This window comes from Lolium perenne, chromosome 4, assembly GCF_019359855.2.
Source record: "Lolium perenne isolate Kyuss_39 chromosome 4, Kyuss_2.0, whole genome shotgun sequence".
In the NCBI taxonomy this organism is placed as follows: Eukaryota; Viridiplantae; Streptophyta; class Magnoliopsida; order Poales; family Poaceae; genus Lolium; species Lolium perenne.
The window spans coordinates 309,078,964-309,086,686 of record NC_067247.2 but is presented as its reverse complement, the minus strand read 5'-3'; positions in this window follow the sequence as shown (position 1 = coordinate 309,086,686).

The window sequence follows — 7,723 nt, the reverse complement described above, 5'->3', positions numbered from 1 at the left end:
CGCCGGAATCCCTGGTGTTGCGCCGCACTACATCCCGCCGCCATCAACCTTCAACGTGCTTATTGGCTCCTCCTGGTTCGATAAACCTTGGTTTCTTTCTGAGGGAAAACTTGCTGCTGTGCGCATCATACCTTCCTCTTGGGGTTCCCAACGAACGTGTGAGTTACACGCCATCAGTATCCTGATATCAGATCAATCTTGCAAAAGACTCCTGCTCCTCTAACTTGATCAAACAGATCTTGTATTCTAGGGAGTGGATACTTGTTCTTGATAGTAACATTGTTCAGATTCCGGTAGTCTCCACACATCCTTCGGCCTCCATCCCTTTTATCCACGAATATTACTAGTGATCCCCATGGTGAAATACTCTCTTGAATGAATCCTTTCTATTCTAGGTCATCCGATTGTTCCTTGAGTTCTTTCAACTCCTTAGGTCCCATCTTATATGGTGCCTTAGCAATCGGAGCTGTTCCCGGAATTAGGTCGATAGTAAACTCTATCTCCCTATCTGGTGGCATTCCAGGTAATTCCTTTGGAAATACATCCTGGAACTCATTAACTACGGCTATATCCTCCAGTTTCACTTCCTTCATACTATTCAATTGTAACTCAACCTCAATCTGGGTATGCTTATCTCCTTGGTAAATTATCCGGCCTCCATCTAGGCTTTTCAAAGACACTGTCTTGTTTGCACAATCTATCAAGGCTCCGTTTGCCTCTAACCAGTTCATACCAAGAATGACATCTATGTCCTTCATAGGTAGAACGAACAGGTCTGCGTCAAACGCACACTTATTGATCATAATAACTTTTCCTTGTTTAATGTGGGTTACTACTATCGTTCCCCCCGCAGATAGTATAGTGATAGGTGTATCTAACTTAGTGCAACTAATCCCATGTTTGATGATGAATTGCTGAGAAATGAATGATGTAGTTGCACCAGTATGAAAAAGTACTTTGCCAGGATGAGTGAGTATCTGAAGCGTACCTATCACTGCTTGATCAGAGTTCACCACCTCCTCCAGACTGGTGCAGTTCAGCTTTCCGAAGGGCTTCTTGGTTTTCCAATTCCCTCCGGAATTCCCACTTCGGTTTCCTCCTCCTCCTGACTGTCCCCCTCCGTTGTTTCTCTTGGGGCAATCCTTCAACATGTGTCCCTCCTGACGACATCCAAATCATATGATTTTGGGCTTACGGCAGTCCTTCGAGACATGTCCTTTGAATCCACAGTTGCGGCAAATGATCGGGTTTGCCGATTGAAATCATTGGTTTCTCTTGTTGTTGTTGTTGTACCTCGGCTTGAAACTCAAGCTGGTGTTGGGCTTGTTGCTGGTAAACTTTTTTTGCTCAAATCTGGCCTTCTTCCTTTTCTCTTCTTGCAGTTGTTTGAAATCATCCTCAAGAGTGATGGCGGCATCCACCAACTCCTGGAACTCCGTAGCTCTCAACATCCTGAGCTGTACCTTGAACTGAGGATTCAATCCTCTCATGAACCTCTTCCTCTTCTTATCCTCCGTGTTTACCTCCTCAACAGCATACCGGGACAATCTTGAAAACTCCCTGACATAAGTCAGGATAGCCTTATCATTCTGCTCGAGACTCTCGAACTCTCGACGCTTCAACTCCACTATACTTTCAGGGACATTGGATTCCCTGAACTTTCTCTTGAACCCCTCCCAGGTGAAAACCTTTTCAGCTGGGTAAACAACAACGATATTATCCCACCATGATGCGGCGAGTACACACAACAAGTGCGTAGCATATCTGACCTTCTCCAGGTCATTGCATCCGACAGTGTTGAGCTTTCGCTCGGTATTGATGTCTACGCACGCTTCTATTCCTGTAGACAGTGTTGGGCCTCCAAGAGCAGAGGTTTGTAGAACAGCAGCAAGTTTCCCTTAAGTGAATCACCCAAGGTTTATCGAACTCAGGGAGGTAGAGGTCAAAGATATCCCTCTCAAGCAACCCTGCAATTAAGATACAAGAAGTCTCTTGTGTCCCCAACACACCTAATACACTTGTGAGATGTATAGGTGCACTAGTTTGGCGAAGAGATAGTGAAATACAAGTAATATGGATGATTGTAAGTAGTAATTGCAATCTGAAATAAAGATGGCAGCAAGCGAACATGTAGCAGAACTTGTTGGAAACGGTGTTTCCATACTTAGAAACAAGGCCTAGGGATCATACTTTCACTAGTGGACACTCTCAACAATGATCACACAAATAAATAACTTCTCTTCACTTGTGCTACTCTTAAACACCCTCTTGTTGGATAACAAACACCATTCATTGTGTAGGGCTACAGAAGCACACCTCAAGCCGGAGTAAACAAGCTCCACAACGTCCGGAGTTCATATTAAAGTAACCTCTAGAGTGCGTAATAGACTGTTGCAATTTAGACAGAGTACTAACATAGCATACACACTGTCACCAATAGCTATGAAAGGGGGAATAGATCACATCAATACTATCATAGTAATAGTTAACTTCATAGTCTACAAGAGATTACAATCATAACCTACGCCAAGTACTACATGATGCACACACTGTCAACTATACATCATGGAGGAGGAATAGACTACTTTAATAACATCACTAGAGTAGCACATAGATTAATAGTGATACAAAGCTCATGATCACATAAAGATCACACCATGGGAGAGAGAGATGAACCACATAGCTACCGGTAGAGCCCTCAGCCTCGGGGGAGAACTACTCCCTCCTCATCATGGGAGACAGCAACGGCGATGAAGATGGCGGTGGTGTCGATGGAGATGACTTCCGGGGGCAATTCCCCGTCCCGGCGGCGTGCCGGAACAGAGATTCTGTCCCCCGAAACTTGTCTTCGTGATGGGGGCGGCTACGGAACTCTTTGTGGAATATCGTCTGTTGTCTTAGGGTTTTCGCATCTGGGAGCATATATAGGCGAAGGGGCGATGTCGGTGGAGTCCCGAGGTGGGCTCCCCACCTGGTGGCGCGGCAGAGAGGTGGGCCGCGCCCAGGTATGGTGTGGGGCCCCCTTGTCCCCCCTTCGTCTCTCCTTCGGACTTCGTGAAGCCTCTGGAAAATAGGAACGTGGCCTTTTGTTTCGTCCAATTCTGAGAATATTTCCTGTGTAAGATTTCTGAAACCAAAAACAGCAGAAAACAGGAACTGGCACTTCGGCATCTTGTTAATAGGTTAGTTCCGGAAAATGCATAAAAACGATATAAAGTGTATATAAAACATGTGAGTATTGTCATAAAACTAGCATGGAACATAAGAAATTATAGATACGTTTGAGACGTATCAAGCATCCCCAAGCTTAGTTCCTACTTGCCCTCGAGTAGGTAAATGATAACAAGGATAATTTCTGAAGTGACATGCTACTATCATAATCTTGATCAATACTATTGTAAAGCATATGAGATGAATGAAGTGATTCAAAGCAATGGTAAAGATAATGACTAAACAACTGAATCATATAGCAAAGACTTTTCATGAATAGTACTTACAAGACAAGCATCAATAAGTCTTGCATAAGAGTTAACTCATAAAGCAATAGATTCTTAATAGAAGGTTTTGAAGCAACACAAAGGAAGATTTAAGTTTCAGCAGTTGCTTTCAACTTTCAACATGTATATCTCATGGATAATTGTCAACACAAAGTAATATGATGAGTGCAAATAAGCAAGTATGTAAGAATCAATGCACACAGTTGACACAAGTGTTTGCTTCTAAGATGGAAAGAAGTAGGTAAAGTGACTCAACATAAAGTAAAAGAAGGGCCCTTCGCAGAGGGAAGCAGGGATTACTCATGTGCTAGAGCTTTTTATTTTGAAAACATGGAAACAATTTTGTCAACGGTAGTAATAATTCATATGTGTTATGCATAAAACATCCTATATGTTGCAAGCCTCATGCATCGAATACCAATAGTGCTCGCACCTTGTCCTAATTTTCATTGCATTACATATGTTTCAACCAAGTGTCACAAAGGGGTACCTCTATGCCACCTGTACAAAGGTCCAAGGAGATAGATCGCATTTGATTTCTCGTTTTTGATAAATCTCAACTTGAGGACATCCATACCGGGACAACATAGAAAACAGATAATGGACTCCTCTTTTAATGCTTAAGCATTCAACAACAGATAATATTCTCATAAGAGATTGAGGATTAATGTCCAAGCTGAAACTTCCACCATGATACATGGCTTTGGTTGGCGGCCCAATGTTCTTCTCTAACAATATGCATACTCAAACCATTCAACTCATGGCAAATCACCCTTACTTCAGACAAGACAAACATGCATAGCAACTCACTTGATATTCAACAAAAGTGTAACAGTTGATGGCGTCCCCAGAAACATGGTTACCGCTCAACAAGCAACTTATAAGAAATAAGATACATAAGCGACATATTCTTTACCACAATAGTTTTTAAGCTACTTTCCCATGAGCTATATATTGCAAAGACAAGGAATGAAATTTTAAAGGTAGCACGCAAGCAATTTACTTTGGATTGGCAGAGAAATACCACATAGTAGGTAGTTATGGTGGACACAAATGGCATAACTTTGGCTCAAGGTTTTGGATGCACGAGAAGCATTCCCTCTCAGTACAAGGCTTTGGCTAGCAAGGTTGTTTGAAGCAAACACAAGTATGAACCGGTACAGCAAAACTTACATAAGAACATATTGCAAGCATTATAAGACTCTACATTGTCTTCCTTATTGTTCAAACACTTTTACCAGAAAATATCTAGACTTTAGAGAGACCAATCATGCAAACCAAATTTCAACAAGCTCTACGGTAGTTCTCCACTAATAGGTTCAAACTACATGATGCAAGAGCTTAAACATGATCTATTTGAGAGCTCAAAACAATTTACAAGTATCAAATTATTCAAGACCATATACCAATTACCACATGAAGCATTTTCTGTTTCCAACCAAATAGCAATAAATGCAGCAGCTTTTAACTTTTGCCATGAACATTAAAAGTAAAACTAAGAACACTAGTGTTCAATATGAAAAAGCGGAGCGTGTCTCTCTCCCACACATGGATTGCTAGGATCCGAATTTATTCAGAGAATGAAGATAACAAAACAAAAATAAAACACACAGACGCTCCAAGTAAAGCACATAAGATGTGACGGAATAAAAATATAGTTTCACTACAGGTGACCTGATAAGTTGTTGATGAAGAAGGGGATGCCTTGGGCATCCCCAAGCTTAGATGGTTGAGTCTTCTTGAAATATGCAGGGATGAACCACGGGGGCATCCCCAAGCTTAGACTTTTCACTCTTCTTGATCATATCATATCATCCTCCTCTCTTGATCCTTGAAAACTTCCTCCACACCAAACTCAAAACAATCTCATTAGAGGGTTAGTGCATAATCATAAACTCAAATGTTCAGAGAGGACACAATCATTCCCAACACTTCTGGACATTACCCAAGGTTACTGAAATTTAATGGACCAAAGAAATCCACTCAAACACAGTAAAGGAGGCAATGTAAAATAAAAGGCAGAATCTGTCAAAACAGAACAGTCCGTAAAGACGAATTTTTTAGAGACACTTAACTTACTCAGATGAAAAAGCTCAAATTGAATGAAAGTTGTGTGCATATCTGAGGATTACTCATGAATTTTCTCAGATTTTTCTGAGTTTCCTACAGAGAGACCTACTCAAATTCGTGACAGCTAGAAATCTGTTTCTGCGCAGAAATCCAAATCTAGTATCAACCTTACTATCAAAGACTTTACTTGGCACAACAATGCAATAAAGTAAAGATAAAGAGAGGTTGCTACAGTAGTAACAACTTCCAAGACACAACAAAACAGTAGCAAAATAAAAAACATGGGTTATCTCCCAAGAAGTGCTTTCTTTCACTACAAGAAATCCGGTCTATTGCAACAATAATTATTGCAACGGCCAGTTTTCGTTGCAATAGAACGCAATATTGCCACGAAGCCCCCATTCGTGGTAATAGCCTCCACATATTGCCACAATATAAGTTTGTAGCGGTAGTCAACTTTTTTGTTGCAAAAGAGGGCGTGTATTGCAACAAAGAGAGTGGATTTGGTAACCGCGTGTATACGTGAGCACCCATCCATTACCGTTGGATTCGCTTTGAGATTGTGGGCTCACAAACGGACACCAAACAGAGTTAACCTGCTTTTCCAACTGGAAGACGCTGTCCGGTCGCTAGCAACACAGCTGCCCAGCACACGACGATTGAGTGGGGCACGTCTTATTCTCTTCCCCACGTACACCGTTTCTTTATTCCAACGAGAGGGTGCTACTGCTCCCATGGGAGTGGATGGCGATGCTCCTATGGGAGTGGACGCAGCGGCCAGCTTCACGTCGGTGAAGGATGAACCGGCGGCGTCCGACGGCCCGCCGCCAGCCGGCGTGGGGTCCTCCGACAGCGACTCCAGCGGCGTGCTGAACGACACGGACGCGACCGACGCCACGCCGGCGGCGGAGACAACGCCGGCTCCGGACGCGGGGCCGCCCTCCTCGGCGTGCCCGGCGCAGCGGTGGCGGAGCACGCGCAGGTGCACGCGGTTCATCAGCTCGAAGCTCCGTGGTGGCCTCCCCGGCGGAGAAGACTTAAATCCCCTTTTCTGATTGTTGTTTGCTATATGAACCTATGAATTAAGATTAAAATGTTTCTGCCTTCGAATGGCATAAATCATCTGCAATTCTGATAAGAAAAAACGAGATTTCAGGTCCGTTCCAGCCATAGCAGCACTGGCGGCCACTCTCTGGCTCCTCGTCGGTGACTCGTATGGCCGCCCAAACGGTGCCGCCGGCCAGGGCGAACTGAACGCCATCGCCTCGGTTACGGACGGGGAGCAATACAGCAAGAGCCGCGAGATGCGAGCAGCGCCAGAGCAGAGCCTTGAGTTGGACGAACCTGCAGTGGACGCCGTCTCCAGGTGAGGGTGCATTGAATCATATGCACAACAGATTTCATAGAATTTAATTGCAAAAAGAGCAGGCAGTGAACAAGATATCAGGCACATCCTCGTTTGATGTGTCTTTATGGACGAAGGTTACAGTGAGAGTAGTTGTTCCTGCCGTGGAGTCACAGGACACAACAATACATCAGAAAAAAAAAGAACAATATTCGCCAGCAGCTCCACTTCAGCGCAACATCCGTGGACGAATTTGAGAATATAGTTTTCATGGAAACACCTCCGCCTACTCCTCCATGGCGGTGCCGGCCATGGCGCTGAATCCAGGCGCCCCCCGTCGAGCTGGTGCTGCACGCCGAGCTCCGGGCTGAACTGCCCCCCGCCTCCCGCGCCTCCAAGGTCCGCGCCCGCGACACCAGTTCCCCGCCGTAGAACGCCGCCGGCCATGATGTCCAGAGCTCGGCGGACGAGGCCGCGCTGTCCAGAGCTTGGCGAACGAGGCCGCGCTGGCCACCGGGCCTTAGGTCCTCCGTTGCCAATCGCGCCCGCGCGCATGGCGGCCGCCGCCCGCTAGCCCCGCTCAGGGCACTGGCGCAAGGGCCGGGAAGTTTGGCCACCGTATTGGCACCGGTGGAGGAAATCCAGGGGTGAGGGATGGGTGGAGCGGGCGATGTTGGGAAAGAAGTGATGGATGGGAAATGGGGATGAGGTCGTGTGGATACGGTCAAAGAAATAGACTCTCTCAGTTTTTTCTAACAGTACTATATCACCTCACGGCTAACACACGCCGTTAGACACGTGTCGTTTTTTT